Genomic DNA, 24617 nt, shown 5'->3' with positions numbered 1-24617 from the left:
TGCAAACCACCAGTGTCTTTAATTATTATTCTCAAGTTCCTGGAATCATCAGCGTCTTCAGTCACCGTTTACTACTCTGCAAACCACCAGTGTCTTTAATTATTATTCTCAAGTTCCTGGAATCATCAGCGTCTTCAGTCACCGTTTACTACTCTGTAAACCACCAGTGTCTTTAACCATTATTCTCAAGTTCCTTGAATCATCAGCGTCTTCAGTCATCGCTTACAACTTTGCAAATCATCTGTGTTTTCAATCATCATTCACAAGTTCCTTAACTCATCAGCATCTTCAGTCACCATTTACAAGTCTGCAAATCACCAGTGTCTTAAATCATCATTCACAAGTTCCTTAACTCATCAGCACCTTTAGTCACCGTTCACAAGTTTACAAATCATCAGTGCCATCCTGTGATCCAGCTACAGTGCAATCCTGCAGTCCTGTTACAGTGCAATCCTGCAGTCCAGCTACAGTGCAATCCTGCAACCCTGGTACGTGCATACTCTACCACAGTCTACATCATTTTCATGTACTCACAGTCTCCTGGCATCCCATGTCCCCTCAGTTTTCCCTTTGTGTTCTCTAGTTATTCCTGCTTTATATTTATTGTTTACAGTTGTACATTGCTTTAATAAACTTGCTAATATGTTCTCACAATGGGAGATCCAAACGAATTCTGACAGTATGAACTGGCCAAAAACAAACAGCAGGGGAGATAATTGCAGTCTGCCTGAGGGAGTTTTCTCACAGCTCGTTAACCCCTCAGCTCCCGGGACATCACCTTCTTTAGATTTGTTACAACTGGGGGTTTTAAAGGAGAAGTTAGACCAGCTACAGACTTTAGTGTCCGGTATTCTATGCGTTCTTCCTGAATTCCTGGGGAGACTGGTGGACCCCAGTAAAATAGCTCCAGAAAAGGAGTTTTCTTCTGACCCATGGACTAGGCATGCTAGGGGCACCTCTCCTCCTCAGACAAGAGGCAAGTTCCAAAGTTTCCCTCGACCTAGCCTCTCTGAAACAGAACGCCAGTATCGTAGAGACTATAAACTTTGCCTGTATTGTGGGGGTCAAGGACATTTTATTTTAACCTGTCCCATTCGAAAACCAAGAAATGGGGGCAGAGTGTATCTCCAATCTTTAAATACCATCTGTCACAAAACTGGTCTTCCACCTAGAGTTTCCAAGCCTGTCACCCCAGGAGGGGGTTCTTCAGAGTGTCCAGCCCCAAGAAGGGGTTCTTCAGAGTATCTTGCCCCAAGAAGGGGTTCTTCAGAGCGTCCAGCCCCAGTGAGGGGTTCAGAGTGTCCAGCCCCAGTGAGGGGTTCAGAGCGTCCAGCCCCAGTGAGGGGTTCAGAGCGTCCAGCCCCAGTGAGGGGTTCAGAGCGTCCAGCCCCAGTGAGGGGTTCTTCAGAGTGTCCAGCCCCAAGAGGGGGTTCTTCAGAGCGTCCAGCCCCAGTGAGGGGTTCAGAGCGTCCAGCCCCAGTAAGGGGTTCAGAGGGTCCAGCCAGGGAGTCTACAGAGTGCTGCCCAGCCAGGGAGTCTACAGAGCGCTGCCCAGCCAGGGAGTCTACAGAGCGCTGCCCAGCCAGGGAGTCTACAGAGCGCTGCCCAGCCAGGGAGTCTACAGAGCGCTGCCCAGCCAGGGAGTCTACAGAGCGCTGCCCAGCCCGAGAGTCTACAGAGCGCTGCCCAGCCCGAGAGTCTACAGAGCGCTGCCCAGCCCGAGAGTCTACAGAGCGCTGCCCAGCCCGAGAGTCTACAGAGCGCTGCCCAGCCCGAGAGTCTACAGAGCGCTGCCCAGCCCGAGAGTCTACAGAGCGCTGCCCAGCCCGAGAGTCTACAGAGCGCTGCCCAGCCCGAGAGTCTACAGAGCGCTGCCCAGCGCAGTGAAGTGGGGGCTCTTGCCTCAGGCCAGCCCCTTGAAGTGGGGGCTCTTGCCTCAGGCCAGCCCCTTGAAGTGGGGGGCTCTTGCCTCAGGCCAGCCCCTTGAAGTGGGGGGCTCTTGCCTCAGGCCAGCCCCTTGAAGTGGGGGTCTCTTGCCTCAGGCCAGCCCCTTGAAGTGGGGGGCTCTTGCCTCAGGCCAGCCCCTTGAAGTGGGGGGCTCTTGCCTCAGGCCAGCCCCTTGAAGTGGGGGCTCTTGCCTCAGGCCAGCCCCTTGAAGTGGGGGCTCCTGCCTCAGTTCAGCCCCGTGACGAGGGGGCTCTTGCCTCAGTTCAGCCCCGTGACGAGGGGGCTTTTGCCTTAGTTCAGCCCCGTGACGAGGGGGCTTTGAGCATTATGTCAATCTCAGAAGAAGAATCTAGCGCACTCGTTTCTCACAACACAGGCCTTATATCTAGACACATAGGCACTGTTGTAGTCCTGGGTTCCAATCTTACTACTAACTTGTTGGCTCACGATTTGGGTACAGCCCAGTTCCCCAGGACTTCCGGGAAGGACCAAATCCAAAAAGTACCATCCAAGTCTCTAGTCAAAGTTCGGTTAGGATCATCATATATTTCTGACCAGTCTCCTGAAAGTCTGTCCCCTCCTCAATGTCCTGATGATCCATCTCCAGTGTTTCCAGAAAATCAAGTTTCCTATTCACAGAAATCATCCAACGCTCCATCTTTGGATTACTTTGATGGAGATTTAACGCAATACTTCGCACTAGTTAATCGATATGTTTCTATGATGGAGACAGATCCTTCCCTCGGAATTACTCCATCCAACATAGTTAAATTTTTATTCCTGACCTTCAGAGGAGAAGCCGCGGCTTGGGCTAGTCCACTAATTGAGACCAATGACCCAGTTCTTCTCAATCTTGTGGCCTTCAGTGAAATGGTAATTAAGAAATTCAATTCATGGTCTTACCAGTCTTCAGTCCCAATTGAGGTTCCTGCCCAGCCGGGGTCATCTAAGGTTCCTATCTATCTTGGTTCATCCGAGAATCCTGTTGCCAGCTTAGAGACTCCAGCAATCGGCTTACCTGTTGGTTTTCTTCAGCTCCAGTCTACTGTTCCTACTGGGAAATCCACAAAAAGGAGAAAGAAGAAAAAGGGAAAATCTAAGTTGAAAGCCTCTGTTGGACTTCCTTGGCAGCATGAGGATACCCTGATATGCCCTCTACCTTTTGATTCAGACTCTGACATGTGTTGAGCGTCTGGAATCCGCTCCTTAGGGAGGGGGTACTGTCACAATCCATGTAGTTTCTCCTCCATGCCTGGGGTGGCGCTCTCTGCTCTGGTGCTCAGCGTTCTGCTCTGTATCTGCAGCTTGATTAGTAGCTGTTACCACAGCTGTGAGCAGCACCTGAACTCACTACTTAGGCCAGCCACACAGGCTCCCTGTTGCCAGTTCACTGAGTCAAGATTGTTACAGCTCCTGGTCCTGGTCATGCTGGTCTCTGCTGCTAAATCAACCAAAGAACTGCCAGTGCTCTTGTTCCCGGCGAGTTTCTCCGCAGTCTACCCCAGTGTCTCCGGTGCTTCCAGCGTTAACTGCTGCACAGCTTCCAGCGTTCTCAAGCAGCTTCTGGACTTTAATGTGTCTCTGTTATCAGCGTGCTGGGAGTCAGTGTCTGCATCAGAGTCTTTAAGTATTATTTTCAAGTTCCTAGAATCATCAGTGTCTCCAGTCACCGTGTACTACTCTGCAAACCACCAGTGTCTTTAATTGTTATTCTCGAGTTCCTGGAATCATCAGCGTCTTCAGTCACCGTTTTCTACTCTGCAAACCACCAGTGTCTTTAATTATTATTCTCAAGTTCCTGGAATCATCAGCGTCTTCAGTCACCGTTTACTTCTCTGCAAACCACCAGTGTCTTTAATTATTATTCTCAAGTTCCTGGAATCATCAGCGTCTTCAGTCACCGTTTACTACTCTGCAAACCACCAATGTCTTTAATTATCATTCTCAAGTTCCTGGAATCATCAGCGTCTCCAGTCACCGTTTACTACTCTGTAAACCACCAGTGTCTTTAACCATTATTCTCAAGTTCCTTGAATCATCAGCGTCTTCAGTCATCGCTTACAACTTTGCAAATCATCTGTGTTTTCAATCATCATTCACAAGTTCCTTAACTCATCAGCATCTTCAGTCACCATTTACAAGTCTGCAAATCACCAGTGTCTTAAATCATCATTCACAAGTTCCTTAACTCATCAGCACCTTTAGTCACCGTTCACAAGTTTACAAATCATCAGTGCCATCCTGTGATCCAGCTACAGTGCAATCCTGCAGTCCTGTTACAGTGCAATCCTGCAGTCCAGCTACAGTGCAATCCTGCAACCCTGGTACGTGCATACTCTACCACAGTCTACATCATTTTCATGTACTCACAGTCTCCTGGCATCCCATGTCCCCTCAGTTTTCCCTTTGTGTTCTCTAGTTATTCCTGCTTTATATTTATTGTTTACAGTTGTACATTGCTTTAATAAACTTGCTAATATGTTCTCACAATGGGAGATCCAAACGAATTCTGACAGTATCCTTCTGAAAGGAGCTCGCTTTGTCTACTTGGTGATGTTCAACCTCTTCTTTTACTATGTTTGTTTCCAATTGTAAAGAACTGAGGAGTAATGTCAATATAATAATAGTAGTATTCAAAGCCTTTATTTTATATCTGCTGAGAATAGAATTTTTCATTACTTCTAAACAGCCCTATAAAAAACATACGGTATGCCTGTCCCAAATTATTATTGTCTTTTGAGATCTATGTTATATTGAAAACATATTTAATAAGCAGTTGCACTATAGTGCCATTCATATACAGTTTTAATGTTAGCTTGGTTTCATCCCATTATAGGAGCCTATCAAAAACAAAACTTGCACTTTGAACAGATTATACTGTATATTAGAATGTGTTGGATATGAAATCCCAGGGGACAGGATCCTGATGGTTGGAATCCCGTCACTGGAATTCTGACACTGAGAATGCTGATGGCTTCCAGGTAAGTATTTTACCCCTACCCCTCCCACAGCCTAACCGTAACCGCCCCCCTCCCTTATCCTATCCCTAATTGTCCTCTCCTGTCGCCTAACCATAACCATCTCCCCCCAGCCTAACCCTCACCTTGGTGCCTAACCCAAACCCTTTGGGGATCCGTTGCAATTCTCAGCATTGGGATTCTGGTGTCCCAAGTATGCCTGATGTGACCCTCTAATTTAGCATAATAACTAGGTTGAATTTAGCACCAACAAATTCTTCTGATTTTCCTTGAGTAGTTTGGGCCCTATTTCTGGACAATCTTATTTGGACTAGGATATACTGTATTTCTTAAAGCAAAATGCATTGTCTCATCTAATGTGTTTGCAGAAGACATCTTCCATGGACATCTGTGTCAGGACACAAACAATTATAGGATGTCATGAAAGATAGACAAGACACAGGATATTAGGGAGTGCAGGAAGATACACTGGATTATGACAGACAAACAGGATAGAATGAAAGAGAAATAATGCTTGAAATATAGAAGTATAATTGAGTTATTACTTGGATAGTAACACATACAACACAAAATATATCAATATAACAGTTAGTGCAAACCATTCCCAAATAAGCAGAAATAACACCAATAGGCCCTACACACTGGCCGATAACACTGAAAGATATGAACGATCTTGTTCATTAATGAACGAGATATCGTTCATATCTTTCAGTGTGTATGCACCAACGATGAACGATGCACGGCCCCGGGCTCGTTCATCGTTGATGCCGCCTCATTTACGCCTGGATGCCCATGTGGATAATCTCATCCATATTAGCATGCAGGGCAATGGGGCCGGGTGACGGGGGGAGTGAAGAAACTTCACTCCCCCCGTCACCCCCCATCACGCGCGCGCCGCCGGGTTGCCCATCAATGGTGTTATTGCAAAAGCTTAAGCCTCACCTTCAGTTCTATTACTAGCATGGGACACCTTCTTCCTCAAAGCCTGATACTGCTATAGGAAGCAGAATCCATTGGTTAATCCATAACATTGTCCCACTAGGCTACAAGCAATGCTGTACATTTTTCTCCTGGTAGGCAAGGTTTTTATATTCCCCATCCCATTTCTTAATACTATCTTAAACTTGATCTACAGCAGTTCAGAGGAAAGAGTGCCTTGCACATGTCATGTGACAGACACTCAAAGGTGTCCTCCTATATGTACACTTTCTGCAGCCACAATAACTATTAGTACAGCCCCTAGTGAGAGAAGATATTATGTACAGCAAGGTTTGCCACACTGGAGTGCTGCAAAGCACCTGCAGAGGTGCCACAAGATAGTGGCCCAGTACTAAATCAAATAATTTATGGTCAATGTTATAGACAAATACGGTGCTGGTGGCTGCCAATCATAAAGTAAGTGGACTTCCCTAAGTGCAACCAGGGTCAGACTGGCCCACAGGGGTACAGGGGAATCCCCGGTATGCCCTACTGCACAACTGTAAATGCTTGCCCAGTTGTACGTCAGGCACAACACATTGGGCTGACGATTGGTAAGTGCGTATGCAATTACCAATCGTCAGATAGGTCCTCGGCAGATCAGCATAATACTACCAGTAAATTTGTGTGTCTCAGTAATAATGTCTCCTTGCCTGTGATGAAACATAAGCATTTACCTCTTTCATACCCAAATTATTAAACTGACAAGTCAAATATAGAGACTGATTCATGTTTGTAAGTAAAGCAAAAAAGCAAGCAACTGGGCAAAACCATGCTGCACTGCAGGTGGGGCAGATGTAACACGTGCAGCGAGATTTCTCTAGCATCCATAAGGGATATTGGGGACACATTAGTACGATGGGTATAGACGGGGTCCAAAGGAGCCAGTGCACTTTAAATTTCTTCAACTGGGTGTGCTGGCTCCTCCCCTCTATGCCCCCTCCCACAGGCAGTTTAGAAAAAAGTGCCCTCAGGAGAGGATGCACACTCTGCTAGCTCCAGAGTTTTTCTTCATTTTATTTTAAACGTTTGTTTATTTTGGTATGCTGTTTGGGCAACCTGTGCCGTGGGAGTTAGGGGGGGGGGGGGGGGGGCGGTCACCGGCCTTGCGAGGTGCAGAGCCACTTCCCCGCTGCAGGACCACCATCCTGAGGGATTGTTTGTTCAGCGGGGCACTGTGCCTTGGCTGTCGCAACCGCAGCACGCTGCACACCCCTAGCAGATGCCTGAAGGTCAATGTCGGTGGTGAGTACAAACTGGGAGCGCCGCTAGGAGGGCCCCCACCGGTTCATGATGCGGCTGTCACATGGGTGAGGCATACCGGTCCCTCCTGGATGGGACCCGCTTTAGCCCCTGTGTAAAAATGGCTAGCGGTGGGCTGAACTAAGCATTCATGTGAGGTTACAGCATGTTTTGGAGACATGGCCAGTATAAATATAATACACAAAGTGGAAAGCTCCTCAATCAGATTGTAATGTCACTCAGGTGCTAAAAGGGGAGGGGTAATTCTGTGTAGGAAAAAAACTGTGTTCCCTAATGCACACCGAGTGAATAATATTACTACATAGTAATAGTCAGATAATACGGAGATCTTAGTTGCGTATATATCTGCAGATATAGGGTTAAGCCCCCAGGCCGATCGACAAGGCTTCTCCGTCACTGGGGGTCCCTAATACTAGGTATGGGCCCGGGGTGCAGGACCCCACGATGTCGGCACAGGTCGGCCACCCTAGGTCAGCACACAGGTGAGAATTAATAGGGGTTAATAAGAAGCACAGAAGTGCTATGTAAGTGGTGTGATTAAAATAATATATACAAAGTGATAGGAAAAATAATAAGTGTTAATAAAGTGTTAGGATGTGCCGACCTGAAGCAGCCCAGCCATACCGACACAGGGGCCACCGCACCCCACACCCACCCCATAAATAATTACAAATATATCTGGGTTAAATTCCCAGTGTAAGGCCACATGGTAATGGCACCTACAGCATCTGAGAGCCAGCTTACCTGGGGATACCCCTGGCTTCCCCTGTGGCACTTCTGGAGTCAGCAATCCCTCCTAATGCTGACCCATTTATGCCTCTCTATATACAATACACAAAGTGGAAAGCTGCTCAATCAGATTGTAATGTCACTCAGGTGCTAAAAGGGGAGGGGTAATTCTGTGTAGGAAAAAAACTGTGTTCCCTAATGCACACCGAGTGAATAATATTACTACATAGTAATAGTCAGATAATACGGAGATCTTAGTTGCGTATATCTGCAGATATAGGGTTAAGCCCCCAGGCCGATCGACAAGGCTTCTCCGTCACTGGGGGTCCCTAATACTAGGTATGGGCCCGGGGTGCAGGACCCCACGATGTCGGCACAGGTCGGCCACCCCAGGTCAGGTCGGCACACCCTAACACTTTATTAACACTTATTATTTTTCCTATCACTTTGTATATACAGGTTGAGTATCCCATATCCAAATATCCGAAATACGGAATATTCCGAAATACGGACTTTTTTGAGCGAGAGTGAAACAGTGAAACTTTTGTTTTCTGATGGCTCAATGTACACAAACTTTGTTTAAAACACACAGTTATTAAAAATATTGTATTAAATGACCTTCAGACTGTGTATATAAGGTGTATATGAAACATAAATGAATTGTGTGAATGTAGACACACTTTGTTTAATGCACAAAGTTATAAAAAAATATTGGCTAAAATTACCTTCAGGCTGTGTGTATAATGTGCATATAAAACATAAATGATTTCTGTGCTTAGATTTAGGTCCCATTGCCATGATATCTCATTATGGTATGCAATTATTCCAAAATACGGAAAAATCCGATATCCAAAATACGTCTGGTCCCAAGCATTTTGGATAAGGGATACTCAACCTGTATTATTTTAATCACACCACTTACATAGCACTTCTGTGCTTCTTATTAACCCCTATTAATTCTCACCTGTGTGCTGACCTGGGGTGGCCGACCTGTGCCGACATCGTGGGGTCCTGCACCCGGGCCCATACCTAGTATTAGGGACCCCCAGTGACGGAGAAGCCTTGTCGATCGGCCTGGGGGCTTAACCCTATATCTGCAGATATACGCAACTAAGATCTCCGTATTATCTGACCAGTATAAATATATTCAGTAGCTCTGGCGCCATTACAGGGGGCGGAGCTACATCTGAGCGGGCTCAGCGGCATTTTGGCGCCTTCCTCTGCATAAGCAGCAGCAGCCTCATACAGCTCCTCCGGACTCTGACACACGCTGGATCACTGGTACCGGGTGTAGTTTAGGGGGAGAGCCGCTATTTGTGTACATTACTTATTCCTATAGGGGAAATCGATGTAAGCAAACAGTTTTCACATATATAAAAACACTGACAGCCTCACTGGGGTTCTCTAGCATTGGGTGTGCTGGTGCCTTCTCTTCCTCTGTGTCTCCTCTCACGTGCAATAGGGCAGGCTTGCATTTAAAAATGGTCTGTGTTGTATGTGTATTGTTGTGTGTTACTTTTCATCATGATAAAACACAAGTTATTCAGTATGTGAGTATGTGTAACACCAGATTCTCCCCACTCTCATCTGGTTCCATTTCATGTGAGCAGTGTAGTGAGTGCTCACAAAATGTTGAGGAGAATGTGAGGGAGGATCACAAGCCTATCTGGCTGGGTGCAATCAAAACTGTGATGTCTGACATGTAATCTCAGCTCACTGCAAATGCCCACAAAACACAAGAACTGCAACAAACAGTAGCAGATCTAGCTGCCAGGGCTGATGTTCCTCATCCCCCCTCTCTACTGCAGGTCCACATAAACGTGCTTTTCCTGCACTTCTATCAAATACTGATGATGATATACAGGATGATGGGGACGATGTGCATCCCACAGGAGGGGATTCCACTCCTACACGGGGTATTGAACCCCTCATTTTAGCTATAAGGGATGTGCTAAAGCTCCCCCTAGAGGACGCTGCAAATCAGCAGTCATTTTTCCTCCCTCAAGACAAACTGACTTGTCACATTTCCTGATTCTAAAGAATTAGATGATTTATTTAAGCTAGCCTGGAAAAATCCAGACAAGTAATTTCAGGTGTCAAAATGGTTTTTGCATACATTCCCCCTTGCCCCTGAGGGCAGAAAGTTCTAGGAAGAATCTCCGGCTGTAGCCGGCTCAGTCTCTCGCCTCTCTAATAAGGCGGTGCTCCCGGTTCCGGGCTCCTTTACAGTAAAGGACCCGGGGGATAGAAAAATTGAGACCACTCTGAAATCTATCTACGTTGCTGCAGGTATATCTCAAAGACCGGTCATTGCAGGTTGCTGGATAATACATGCAATTCATTCTTGGGCTACTCAAATTCAGGAGGGTCTCTCGGGGGACATGACCCTGATTACTAAAACACATTCAGGACACGGCAAGAGTCCTCTGTGATTTCCTAAGAGAGATTGGCAATATTAATGCTTGGACCACTGCTATGGCTGTGTCAGCAAGCAGAGCCATATGGTTGCGTCAGTGGATTGCAGATGCTGACTCTAAACGCAATGTGGAATCTCTTCCCTTATAGGTGAATGGCTCTTCGGAGGCAAATTGGACGTATGGATCTCCAAAGTTACTGCTGGGAAATCCACGTTTCTTCTCTCGGGGGCTCCACCTGCTAGACGTACCTACCCAGGACCGTCTACTCAGTCCTTTCAGTCCACCAGATTTCGATCTAGGGCCAGAGGTGCATCCAATGCATCTAGAGGCACCAGAGGTAAACCTAAGAAACCAGCCATTGCCAGCTCTCAGGAACAGAGCACCAGTTCAGCTTCCGCAAAAACCTCCGCATGACAGTGCCTGCCCACTCCGGGAGGATCTTGAGATGGAAGCTCGGTTACGTGACTTCTGCCACATCTTGGACAGTTCCTGCCAGGATGCCTGGGCAAGGGACCCTATTTTTCAGGGTTACAAGCTGGAGTTCAACGGTGCTCCTCCCCAACGATTTTTCAAATCAAGCTTACCAGCTTTGGAAAATATGCGTATTACGCTACTACTGGCCATCACAAGGTTGGTCCAGTCCCAAGTCATTGTCCCAGTACAACAGCAAGGCCAAGGTTACTGCTCCAGTCTGTTCATAGTGCCAAAACCAGATGGGTCTGTGAGGCCTGTGAATCTGAAGTCCTTGAATCCTTACCTAAAGGTTTTCAAATTCAAGATGGAATCTTTGAGAGCAGTGATCACAGGTCTGGAACAACAGGAATTCCTAGTGTCCCTGGATATCAAGGACGCCTACCTCCATATCCCAATTTGGCCTCCTCCTCAGGCCTATCTGAGGTTTGCCCTGCAGAACGATCACTACCAGTTCCAGGCGTTACCCTTTGGCCTGTCTACAGCTCCGAGGGTGTTCACGAAGGTGATGGCAGAAATGATGTTCCAGCTCAGAGTCCAGGGGGTCCACGTGGTCCCTTACCTGGACGATCTCCTGATAAAAGTGAGTTCCAGGCAGCTTCTACTGCTTCATATAGATCGCACTATCCAACTTCTGTCACACCACGGGTGGATCCTCAATCTACAGAAGTCCCACCTGAAGCTATCTCAGCAGCTCCTGTTTCTGGGAATGCTACTGGATACTGTAGCGCAGAAAGTGTTCCTCCCAGAGGGCAAAGTGAGAACTCTCCAGGAAATGGTTTGCATGCTTCTCCGACCAACTCATGTGTTCCATTCATCTTTGCATAAGATTGTTGGGAAAGATGGTACGAGGCCATTCAGTATGGAAGGTTCCATGCCAGACCCTTTCAATTGGATATCCTGAACAAATGGTCCGGTTCCCATCTTCAGAGGCACCGGATGACTCAACTGTCACCCCAGGCCAGGATTTCACTCCTGTGGTGGCTGCAGTCTTCCAATCTCCGGCAAGGTCAACGCTTCAGGATTCAGGATTGGAACCTCCTCACGACGGGTGCGAGTCTGAGAAGATGGGGAGCTGTCACCCAAGGGGTGCAGTTCCAGGGCAGGTGGTTTGCCCAAGAGGCCCTACTTCGATCAACATCCTGGAACTTTGGGCTATCTACAATGCACTGATTCAGTCCTCCCTTCTGCTCCGGGATCAGGCAATTCAGGTACAGTCGGACAACGCCACAGCTGTGGCGTACATCAATTGACAAGGAGGGACAAAAAGCCGGGCCTGCACGTGAGAAGTGTCAAGAATACTCCTCTCGGTGGAAAGAAATGCAAAAGCACTGTCTGCAATTTTCATTCCGGGAGTGGATAACTGGGAAGCAGACTTCCTGAGTCACCACGATCTCTACCCAGGGGAGTGGGGCCTACATCCTCAGGTGTTTCAACAGATCATCAACAGGTGGGGTTGCCACTAGATCGACATGATGGCGTCTCGCCTCAACAAGAAACTTTGCTGCTATTGCTCACGAACCGGAGACCCTCAGGCGTGCGCAGTGGATGCACTGATGTCGCCTTGGCCTTACCAGCTGGTCTACGTATTTCCTCCGATTCCGTTGATCCCAAAGGTGCACAAGAGGATCCAGCATCAAGGAGTACAAGCAATTCTGCTTGCCCCGGATAGGCCCCGGAGAGCATGGTACGCGGATCTTCTGGGCATGTCCATAGAAGACCCTTGGCCCCTGCCAGCAAGAAGGGATGTTTTTCAGCAAGGTCCGTTCATCTACCCGAACTTACGGCAGCTTTGTTTGACGGTATGGAAGTTGAGCGGAACATCCTAGCTCACATTGCCACTATGGTGCAAGCCAGGAAACCTGTGACGTCAAAACACTATCATAATATCTGGCGGAGATATGTCTCCTGGTGCGCTTTTTCATCTCCCGAATTCGACTTGGGTAGATTCCTTCATTTCCTGTAGGCTGGAGTGGATAAAGGCTTACGTCTGGGATCCATTAAGGTCCAGATTTCAGCTCTTTAAATCTTCTTCCAAAAGAAGTTGGCTATGCTGCCTGAAGTTCAGACCTTCTTGCAAGGGGTGCTTCACATATATTACCTCCATTTGTGCCGCCTACGGCACCTTGGCATTTGGATGTGGTGTTACGATTTCAGTAGTCCTTCTGGTTTGAACCGCCGATGACGGTGGAAGACAAGTACCTCACGTGGAAGAGGGTGATGTTACTGGCCCTGGCTTCGACTAGGCTTGTCTCGGAATTGCGGGCCCTTTTGTGCAAGAGTCCTTACTTGGTCTTTTACGTGAACAGAGCGGAGCTCAGAACTAGACAGGAGTTCCTGCCGAATGTAGTCTCCGCGTTTCATTTGAATCAACCTATTGTGATCCCGTCCAGTTCTGGCACTTCTGCCCCTCCGGAGGCATTGGATATGGTGCGAGCCTTGAAGAGCTATGTCAAGAGGACGGCTCGGATCAGAAAGACGGATTCCTTGTTCGTGCTGTATGATGCACAGAAAAAAAGTTGCCATGCTTCGAAGCAGTCCATTGCTCGTTGGCATCGATCCATCAGGCCTATGTGTCGGCAGCCATATCTGTTCAACAGTCTCTGAAGGCCCACTCTACAAGATCGGTGGGGTCTTCCTGGGTGGCTGCCCGTGGTGTCTCGTCCCTGCAACTATGCCGAGCGGCTACCTGGTCGGGGATGAACACCTTTGTGAAGTTCAATAAGTTTGATACCCTGGCCAAAGAGAATACCCACTTTGGGCAGGTGGTGCTGCAGATGTCTCCGCACATTCCCGCCCATTCTGGAAGCTTTGGGACATCCCCATCGTACTAATGTGTCCCCAATATCCCTTATGGATGCTAGAGAAAATAGGTAAATCCTTTTCTCGTAGTCCATAAGGGATATTGGGCGCCCGCCTCTGTGGGTTACTTTCTGCAGGTTCTCTGTTATATGTTATCTGTTCAGCTGTTGCTGTTTATGTTGCCAGCTGTTGCTGGCCCAGTTATGTTATGGTGTGCTGGTGTGTAAATCTCACCACACTTATTGTTGTTATGTTCCTTCTCTCAAGTATGTAATTAGTCCTTCGGGCACTGTTTTACCTATAACTGCCTGTGGGAGGGGCATAGAGGGGAGGAGAAGGCACACCCAGTTGAAGAAAATTAAAGTGCACTGGCTCCTTTGGACCTTGTCTATACCCATCGTACTAATGTGTCCCCAATATCCCTTATGGACTACGACAAAAGGATTTACCGGTAGGTATTTAAAATCCTATTTTAGTTTTGTGTGGGGTGTGTCCAAACTGAAATCTAAATTGCAGTGTAAAAATAAACCAGTCTAACAATTGTGGCCTACATGCAGGAGCAGCCAGTATTCATCCTGCACAAAAAATATATAAATGTACTGTATTTGCTCCCCTTGCATGGCAACATGGTTTGTTCCAGACACAAAGTTACAGTACTTTTTTTTTTTAATCCTTTACTTAAAAACATGAATCAGACCCATAGTACATTAGGTCATACTTGCCTACTTTTGAAAAGTAGTTTCACAGAGATTGAAGGAGCGCCAATGAGGGGGCGTGTCATGTTCTGATTAAAGGGGCGTGTCTAGCTTAACCCATGGGCGTATCCAAGTCCACTCATGGGTGTATCCTGCAGTGGCAGGTGGAAAGTATAGTATGAAGAGCAGCACACCACAGAGGGTAATATAATATGCACACAGTGACACAGTGAGTAGGGTACAGAGGTGATATAGGACCTTATTCAGCATGTGTTGCAGTTTTCCTAAAAAAACAAAACTGCAAATGCTGACGATCGCATGCTGGGGGCCACCAGCACAGGGCAAGGCTGCTGAGCATGCAAATGTCTGCCAGCGATGCGATCACAATTTACTGTGACCACATCGCTGTTCACGCAATTTAAGGGTTGCCCCCTGCAGGGCCGGTTCCGGGGCTTCTGGCGCCCCGGGCGGCATTAGGGGGTGTGGCTTCATACAGGGGGCATGGTCATTTACGCCCCCTGTACAGACTGAAATGATGTGTGGTGCGCGATGATGTCATCGCGCACCGCACAGTAAAGGACCTCTCCACGAAGGGAAACTAGACGCGTACGCGTCTAGTTTCCCTTCCCAGCGGCAGCGGGGGGGCAGCAGGGGGGCAGCGGGCAGCGGGGGGCACACAGCAGCAGCGGATCTTGCTCTGGTGCGGCACCCTCCGGATGGTGCCCTGCGCCCTCCGGAAGGCGGCACCCCGGGCAAAAGTCCTGCTTGCCCGTGGCAACATCCGCTACTGGCCCCCTGCCTGCGCAGCATAGCTGCAAAGACAGGTGCACCGACGCCATTTTTCTTTGTAGTAGCGGCTGCGTGTGACGTCACGCAGTTGCCCTGAAAACGCTCCTGCCCTGCCCGCATTTGCACCATCATGCCCCTGCAGTGCTCCCAAAAGTAATAACACAGTGAGAGAAAAGAGAAATCTATTGGCAGAGCACTCAAGATATTTTTAAAACGTAACTTTTATTATTAGCTTGACTCACAAATCCAATAGACAACATGGGGTAAATTTACTAAGGTGGGAGATTTGTAGAACTGGTGATGTTGCCCATAGCAACCAATCAGATTATATCTATTATCTGCTAGAAGCAGCTAGATAAATGGTAAGTAGAATCTGATTGGTTGCCATGGGCAGCATCACCAGTTCTAAAAATCTCCCACCTTAGTAAATTTACCCACATGCAGTGGCGGATCCAGGGGGGGGCACTCGGGCCCGTGCCCCCCCTGTCATTTGCGGCCTCCGTGTGTCCCATCCCCCCCCCCCACCGCGCAGGGAGATGACGGGCGCCCGCTGCACAGCGGCAGCCGGAGGCAGGAGCTCAGTACTTAGCTCCGCTTCCGGCGCTGTCACTGTGCAGCGTGCGCTATGGGAGAGACGTCAGTCATGAAGTCTCTCTCATAGTGCTTACTGAGGAGCGGACGCCCAGGGAGGAGGAGGACTGCAGTGGCGCGGGAACGGGGCTCGGTAAGTATGTTTTTTTTCTTAATGCAGCGGGGGCATCTACGGGGGGACATTACTACTGGGGGGGCATCAACAAGGGGCATTACTACTGGGGGGGGCATTACTACTGGGGGCATTATATCTGGGGGCATCTACTGGGGGCATCAGTACTGGGGGGGTCATCTATTGGGGGCAGCTACTGGGGGACATTTTTACTGGGGGCATTATTACTGGGGGGCATCTACTGGGGGCATTACTACTGGGGGATCATCTATTGGGAGCAGCTACTGGGGGCATTATTACTGGGGGGGGCAGCTACTGGGGGCATTACTACTGGGGGGGCATCAACAAGGGGCATTACTACTGGGGGGGCATTACTACTGGGGGCATTATATCTGGGGGCATCTACTGGGGGCATCAGTACTGGGGGGGTCATCTATTGGGGGCAGCTACTGGGGGACATTTTTACTGGGGGCATTATTACTGGGGGGCATCTACTGGGGGCATTACTACTGGGGGATCATCTATTGGGGGCAGCTACTGGGGGCATTATTACTGGGGGGCAGCTACTGGGGGCATTACTACTGGGGGGTCATCTATTGTGGCAAAATTCCTAGGGGGCATTACTACTGGAGGACATCATTACTGGGGGGCATCTACTGGGGGCAAACTACTGGGGGACATTATTACTGGGGGCCAACTACAAAGGTGCTAACTACTGGGGGCATACTACAGGAGGGCATTACTACTGGCGGCTTAACTACAGGGGCATTACTACTTGGGGGCTAAACTACAGGGGGGCCAAACTACTGGGGGCATAACTACAGGGGCCAAACTACTGAGGGATAACTACAGGGGCCAAACTACTGGGGGCATTACTACTGGAGGCTAAACTATAAGGGGGGCATAACTACAGGGGCTAAACTACAATGGGGCACACTACAGGGGGCATTACTACTGGTGGCTAAACTAGTGGGGGCATTACCACTGGGAGGCTAAACTAAAGGGGGGGTAAACTACTGGGGTCATAACTGCAGGGGCATTACCACTGGGGGCATAATGACTGGGGTCATTACTACAGGCAACATTACTACTGGGGGCAATACGGGCATTGCAAAAGGGGCACCACTACTATGGGGTCTATATAAGGGGCACTACCAGTACAGTGGACATTGCATAATGAGCGCTACAACTGTGGGCATTGTATAAGAAGCGCCACCTCACATGCACCGAAGCCGCACGCAAATGTACTTGCCCCTTCCATCGTGCCCCCCCTATCATTTTCTTCTGGATCCGCCCCTGCCCACATGTATATATTCTGTCTCACTGCAGAGCTTCTTATTATACTATTAGCAACAAGATTGAATCAAATTTCTCAATATTATTATAGTTAGGAAAAAGAAAAGAACTACAGATTCTCTGGCAACAGTTTCTAACAAATAAAGAACACAATCTGGCAACAGTTTGTAAATAAATTGAAACAATTTGTGAAACTACAGTATAGCATCTATTAATCAGCTAGATCTCAGTAAAATGTTTGCCATACAAATGTATATTATATTACTTTAGTCATATTCAATTGTTATATTGCGCTTGTTTTCCCATCCAAAGTGACAAAAGATCTGCGTAAAGCAGCTAAACCCGACTAAACTGGGCACCCAAACGGTGATGATTGTAATCCGCAGAGTCTGCTTGTGCCACTTATACGCAGAGCGATGTGAATTAGACACATTTCTTTGGGGAAAAGATGCTTGACATTAGCACAGGAACTGCTGGCTCACTCACGCCAGGCATCTCACACAAGAAGTATTAGGACATATGGGATGTACTCATTATCCTGGCGGTCGGGATCCCGGCAGTCAGGATGCAGACGCTGGAATCATGACAGCCGCTAAAATGCCGGCAGTCAGAATCCCGACCGCTGCCTCAAATTCCCACCCGGGTGGTGGTCCACGCCACCACCCGATGGGGAATAAAATATTGTGGCGTGTGAAGCTCGACACCAGGCCTGAAGCATGGTGAGCACAGCGAACATGTGAGGGGACACGCTGCGCTCGCTGCCGGCATTCTGGCTGTCAGGATTCTGGCATCGGTCTCCTGACCATTGGGATATCAGACCTAACCCGGACACATCTGTAAATAAAATATGGACAGCCTAGCAATGTGTTTACCCTCTAAGCCTCCTTTCCACCAGCCAGTCCTAACGTTAAATTGGTAATGCCCCATTTAATAATTAGGAATCCCTACCTGAAACCAATCCCAAAATTAAATGGATAGCCCTCGCATTTAATAGAACTATTTCCGTATCCCCTCCAGCCAGAATTGATTGTTATTTGGGAACCATGCAGTCCTGTGCAGTTCCTGCTACTTGCAAGGATAGACAATTTAAAAGTTGTTGTTATTAATAATAATAATAATAATAATAATAATAATAATTATTATTATTATTATTATTATTATTATTATTATTACTATTATTATTACATTTTATTTATAAGGCGCCACAAGTGTTTCGCAGTGCCGTACAAAGGACAGTACAGGGAGACAATACTTAGCATTACAGTAAATAAATAACAGAAATAGAGTACAGGTAGCAAAGAGCACCACAATTCTCATACATAATACAGCTAAGATGTAAGTAGTGAGGGAGTAATCATCGTACTACTTGGGGCTGGTGGCCATAGATATAGATGAGCCTTTACCAGCAGGAGAAAAGCGGGTAAAGATGGTCGCTGAGTAGGAGAGAGCTGTGAGTGAAATGTGAGGAGAAGAGGGCTTAGATAACAAGAGGAAAGAGGGCCCTGCTCTGAAGAGCTAACAATCTAGTGGGGAGGGGCGACAGACAGATGACATGAGGTGCAAGTAGGTAGACTGATGGCAGTATGTAAGCAAAGAAAATCTTTTAACTTTATACAATTTTATAGTTTTCACATTTTTCTTAAACTTTTGCTGAATTTTATTTACAGGAATATGATACAGTATAAAATATATAATGGAGAACCTATAAATTGTTGTGCGGAGAACAGGAGGTTTAACATGCAATAAAGTATATGGGAAGTAGTATACAGTACAGGAGACAAAGGATGGATTAATGGGATGCGTCGGGTCGGGTTGCCAGCAGTCGGAATCCCAACATGTGGCTACAATGTTGATGCCAGAACTCCGAAATCAGCCAAAATGTCCCCTACTGTAGTGTTTCTTACAGGGAGGGGGTGGGGAAGGGGGTAGGTTTAGGCTCCCCCTGGAAGGGTTAGGGCTAGGGTGTGGGGGAGTGAGGGTTAGGTTTAGGCTGTAGGATGGAGGGGTTAGGTTAAGACACCCCTGGGGAGAGTTAAGGTTAGGCTGTGGGGAGAGATAGGTTTAGTTTGTGGGAAGGGGGGTTTAGCTTTAAGCACCCCTGGGGAGAGTTAAGCTGCGGGGAGGAGGCTTAGGTTTAGGTTGTGGGGGGTCAGGTTTTAGGCACGCCCGGGAAAGGAAAGGCTGTGAGGGTGGGGGTGGAGGGTTAGGATTAGGCTGAAGGGAAGGGGTGGTTAGGTTTATGCTGTGGGAAGGGAGGATTGGGTGTAGGTATGCATACACACTGAGCCCCTGTCAGGATTCTCCATCGGGATGCTACGGTCGGTTTTCTGACTGACAGCATCCGACCGCTGGAAAATCATACCCAACCCAGATCAATGGTTATGTCTAAATCCAAGTTGGAAATAGGTTTTTTATAGGGTACAGGGAAACACAGTGTGACTTTACATGTGCCCTGAATGGTATAGGATGATTCATTATGGGTCCTATATAATACAGAACAGTGCAGCACCAGATGGGCTCTATACAATATAGAAATACATAACATGATATATGGGCCCTATACAGTATGGGGATAAACACATAGGTTGATTCTATATCGGAGTGGGAGAAGGGACCTTCTGACGTACCTAGGGGAGGAGACACGTCACCAGAGGGAGGAGCTACGGCCGAACAAGGTCCCCGAAAAGTACCCTCGCGGGTTCGCTTCGCTCGCCACACTTCGGGCTCGGTGGATCGCTTCGCTCGCCACCTAATTACTGAAGGTAATAGTTGGTGGCGTGGATACTAGAGCAACTGTCCCGCTGGCGTGGCTCCTCCCCTGACGGAAAAAGTCCCTTAGGCCACTTGGATCTAGCCTCAACCTAAACACATAGCCTCATGGAAGGTGGGTGTGCAGTCTACCATACTGCAGAAGTGAGAGCTCAGGGGCATTTCCTTCACCTACTCACCAGCTCTGTGCTCTTCATCCCTTGGCTCCTCGGGTTGCTGTCTGTGTCTGCCCCATTGTCTCTCTCTGCTTGGTGCTCTGGAGAGATGTGCTCAGTAGCAGCATGGTTCGTAGCAGCAGGCACACACTTGTGGAGACTGCGAAGTGGAGCTGCTGTCATGTGACACCAAGCACAAGCAGGGGTCAGAGGAGCACTTCCAGTCAGCTCAGCACAGGCTCCTCTGAACTCTATTGCTCAGCCATTAACCCCTTATGTGCTGGACAATGTCAGGGGGGGGGGGAAGGTTATCCACAGCCAGCTCCAAACAGGTGGGTGAGTAGTGCGGAAGCTCCTGGGTTGAGACTAATGCAGGCACTGCCTGAGACCCAGGGGCTGTCTCTAACCGCTGTCACCCGTCCCTGTCTAGCAGCCGGGAGCCACTCTGCCATTCCACACTCTGCTTTCCCCGCCCCGCGGTCTCCTTCTCCCACCTCTCTCTGTCACTCTGGTGCCCACACACAGTGACAGCTACAGCAAGCCACGCCCCCTCATGTAGTAAGCAGTGCCCCACCATCCCACTATCACCCGTGCAGGCTCTGGCACCCGGCGCTTTTGAAGTTGAACTGGCGCATGCGCAGTCCACGCTTAGCATACCGCTCGTGAAAAACCGGGAGGACCACCAATATTTGCGGGGCAGCGGGAGGCTCAATTAAAAAACGGGAGCCTCCCGCTGAATGCGGGAGGGTAGGCATGTATGCATTAGGTGCAGCTTCTGTTGCTCATAATCCATTCAAGACATTGGATTCTGTGTGGAACATAGTCAATGTTAATTGAAACCGTAACCTCATATGCTAAATTAGGAAATAAACTCACTCTTATACTGTAGTGTTGCTGTTTTTTGTCCTTTGTGATACAAACACTGCATGTGCCCATAGCATTTGTGATTTATATATTTTTAATGTCATCCACAAGTGAAAGAATTAGCTTTGGTTGAGGTGTCTGCAGGGGCGGCGCAACACACTTAGCAGAGCATGCAAAGCAGGGAGGCGCCAGACAGGAGAGGTGCTCTCCCTGCACTGCTATCCTGCTGTTGCTGCACCTGTCAAACTTTATGGCAGGCAGCAGTGCCGGCGCATGAAGCCCGACCCCTTTTCAGGTCCCTCCAGCTCCCTCCCTCCTCTCTCTTCACCTTCCTCCTCGCTGCACCTAAGGCACCGTTGCCGGCAGCTTGAAGTGGCAGCTCCTCAGTCTCCAATCCTATCGCTGATCTCTTGTGTAAATACAGCTCCCCACTCTCTCCTCTCCCATGCTGTGGACATATGTGTAACGCGCTCTACTACTGTGGGCATTATGTATTGCACTACTACTGTGGGAGTTATGTGTAAGGGGCAGTACTACGGTGGGCATTTTTGTGGCACTACTTCTGTGGGCATTATGTGTGGCACTACTACTGTGGGCTTTATGTGTAAGGGCCACTACCGTGTACATTGTGTATAAGGGGTGCTACTGTGTAGCATAACTTGTATACGGGGCACTTGCAGTGGCAGCTCTTCAGTCTCCAATCTAATCGCTGATCTCCAATGTACAGTAAGTTCAGCTCTTCCCCCTCTCTAATCTCCCATCCTGTGGACATATGTGTAAGGGACACTACTACTGTGGGCATTATGTATGGCACTACTACTGTGGGAGTTATGTGTAAGGGGCACTACTTCTGTGGGCATTATGTGAGGCACTACTACTGTGGGTGTTATGTGTAAAGACCACTACTGTGAGCATTGTGTATTATAAGGGATGCTACTGTGTAGTATAACATGTATAAGGGGCACTACTGTGTAACATAACGAGAGTAAGGAGCACAGCTGTGTGGTGTAACGTGAGTAAGGCCACAACTAAGTGGTGTAATGTGAATACGATTGTGCTACTGTATTGAGTAATTTGACCTGGGGGTACTATTTTGTGGCCTCGCCCATCCCTTGTGAGACCACATGCCTTTTATCATTTGCAGGCGGCTACTAAACACCCTAGCACTGGCCCTTATGTATTTTTGACAACTGATTCTGTATTTTACGTCTCTGTCATTGTACTTACTAATATGCTATTTCAATAAAATGTTTGAAAAAATAAAAAATTATAAATAAATGCAGTTTATTAAGGAAGTATTAATATGAGGGTATCTTATTCTTCCTAACATTTTTCAACATGCCTCCCTACACGCATTCCCCTTACAGGGCCGAAACTAGGGGGGGGCTAGGGGGGCAGGCGACCTGGGCGCCGGATTGGAGGGGGCACCGAGACCCCCTAACACCCTCTCCCTATGCTCCAGTGCCGTTTCTTGCGGCGGGCGAGCCGTGCAACCGCACGGGGCGCCCGCCGCGGCACTTCTTTGTACTTTTAAACCCCCTTCTCCCTCCTCCCGAGTGCCCAGCTTGGGGGGGCGGGGTTTCGCGGAATGACGCAATTGCGTTGTGACGTCACGACGCAAACGCGTCATTCCACGAAACCCCGCCCCCCGAGCTGGGCACTCGGGAGGAGGGAGAAGGGGGAGCCACGCAGACGAGGAGGGAGAGGCGGCTGAAGAGCGGCGAGAACCGCTTCAAATGTAAGTCAGCCCCTCTCCCTCCCTCTCTCTCTCTCTCTCTCCTTCCCTCTCCCCACCACCTGCCGGAATGTGTAAAATGGGGACCTGTCTGCCACAATGTGTAAGATGGGGACACTTTTTCCTGCCGCAATGTGTAAAATGGGGACACTTTTTCCTGCCGCAATGTGTAAAATGGGGACACTTTTTCCTGCCGCAATGTGTAAAATGGGGACACTTGCCTGTCGTACTGTGTAAAATGGGGACACGTGCCTGCCGCAATGTGTAAAATGGGGACACTTTTTCCTGCCGCAATGTGTAAAATGGGGACACCTGTCTGCCGCAATGTGTAAAATGGGGTCACCTGTCTGCCGCAATGTGTAAAATGGGGACACTTGCCTGTCGTACTGTGTAAAATGGGGACACTTTTTCCTGGATATGAAATTTATGTTAGAAAAGGCAATTTTTCAGGTAAAAAAGTTCTGAAAGAGATATATATATATATATATATATATATATTTTTATTCATTTATTTATTTATTTTAAAATGTTTATTTTTTATTTATTTATTGTAAAAAAAAAAATATCTTTTTTTTTTTTGGGGGGGGGGGGGGGGGGGTGTCAAATGACTACCTTGCCCCGGGTGACAAAAATCCTAGTTTCGGCCCTGCCCCTTAGCACACCAATATGCCACTTTCATACATTCTCCAATATAAACCATCATACCTCTCTTCACACATTCCCCCTCTAAACCAACATAACCCCACTCCTGTACACCAACATGCCCCCACTCCTGCACACCAACATGCCCCCACTCCTGCACACCAACATGCCCCCCTGATCTCAGTCTTTTTCCCTAGTGAGAGAAAGCCTAGCATCACCACTGCATTAGTAACAGCTAACATATTGTACTCACCCATCAGATTGAATCAGAATTTGTAACTACAAAAGGTATTTAGGAACTGTAAGTAATGGTTTCAAAACTCTACATAAATTCTATTATGTGACAGTTTGGAGTATTATTGCAGCCTCAGGACAGAAACCTTATAATGATCACAACTTTCTCCTTTCTGACAGGCAAAAATTTAGCTTTTTTTATTGACTGATACTAAACTGTTGTCAGAATTGCAGTTTTTTTCTACGCTACGCAGCTCAGCAATGTAACCTGCAATGGTTTATCTGGAAATTGGTTCCTTTCTGTTGAAACTGAAGTTCCCTGCAGTTTCTGATGGGCAGGTGTAAAACAAATTTTAATACTGTAATGATTTCATCAAATGAGAGGTCACTTAGTTTAGCAGTCGATACCAGAGAGCAGGTAATATGAACCTATGATAGCACAGCATGCATCTGAACAGTATAAGATATTTTGTTAGCTTTCAAGAAAAACATGAGTCTTTCAGTAAGTGAATCTCAGGAGAGAGGACTGGCACAGAGATGAGCAATGGTTTCTAAATTGTACATGAAATATTTGCTTGACTCCACCTACAGGTACAACGTGTTCCAAATTTACCTGCTGATTCTGATTCGGAAGAAAAGAACAAGCAGCTTTGCACTTGGCAACACCATGTTGCAGATGCAAAAATGTGCAGAGTGATTTAGATTTGGGAGGGGCATGTCCAGATATAGGACAACCAATCAGCACCTAACTGTCAATTTTCAAACACAGCCTGTAACATGGCAGTTAGGAGCTAGTAGCTTGGTGCTTAACCACCGTGCACTTTATCACTCTCCAAGGCTTCATAAATCTAGGCCTTAAATCTAAATTGCAGTGTAAACATCAATCTGTCCAGTATTTGTAGACTACATGCAAAAGCAGGCAATATTTACCCTACAGTACATGCAAAATTAATAAATGTATTTGCACCCCTTGCGTTGCAATATGGTTTGTCCAGTTGCAAAGTTACTTGCTTTTTTTTTGCCCCTAAGCTGGCGGAGGTTAATCTTAATCATTAAAAGCAAAATTACTTATCTATCTATCTATCTATCTATCTATCTATCTATCTATCTATCTATCTATCTATCTATCTATCTATCTATCAAATAAAAA

This window comes from Pseudophryne corroboree, chromosome 3, assembly GCF_028390025.1.
Source record: "Pseudophryne corroboree isolate aPseCor3 chromosome 3, aPseCor3.hap2, whole genome shotgun sequence".
In the NCBI taxonomy this organism is placed as follows: Eukaryota; Metazoa; Chordata; class Amphibia; order Anura; family Myobatrachidae; genus Pseudophryne; species Pseudophryne corroboree.
This window is presented reverse-complemented; position numbering follows the sequence as displayed.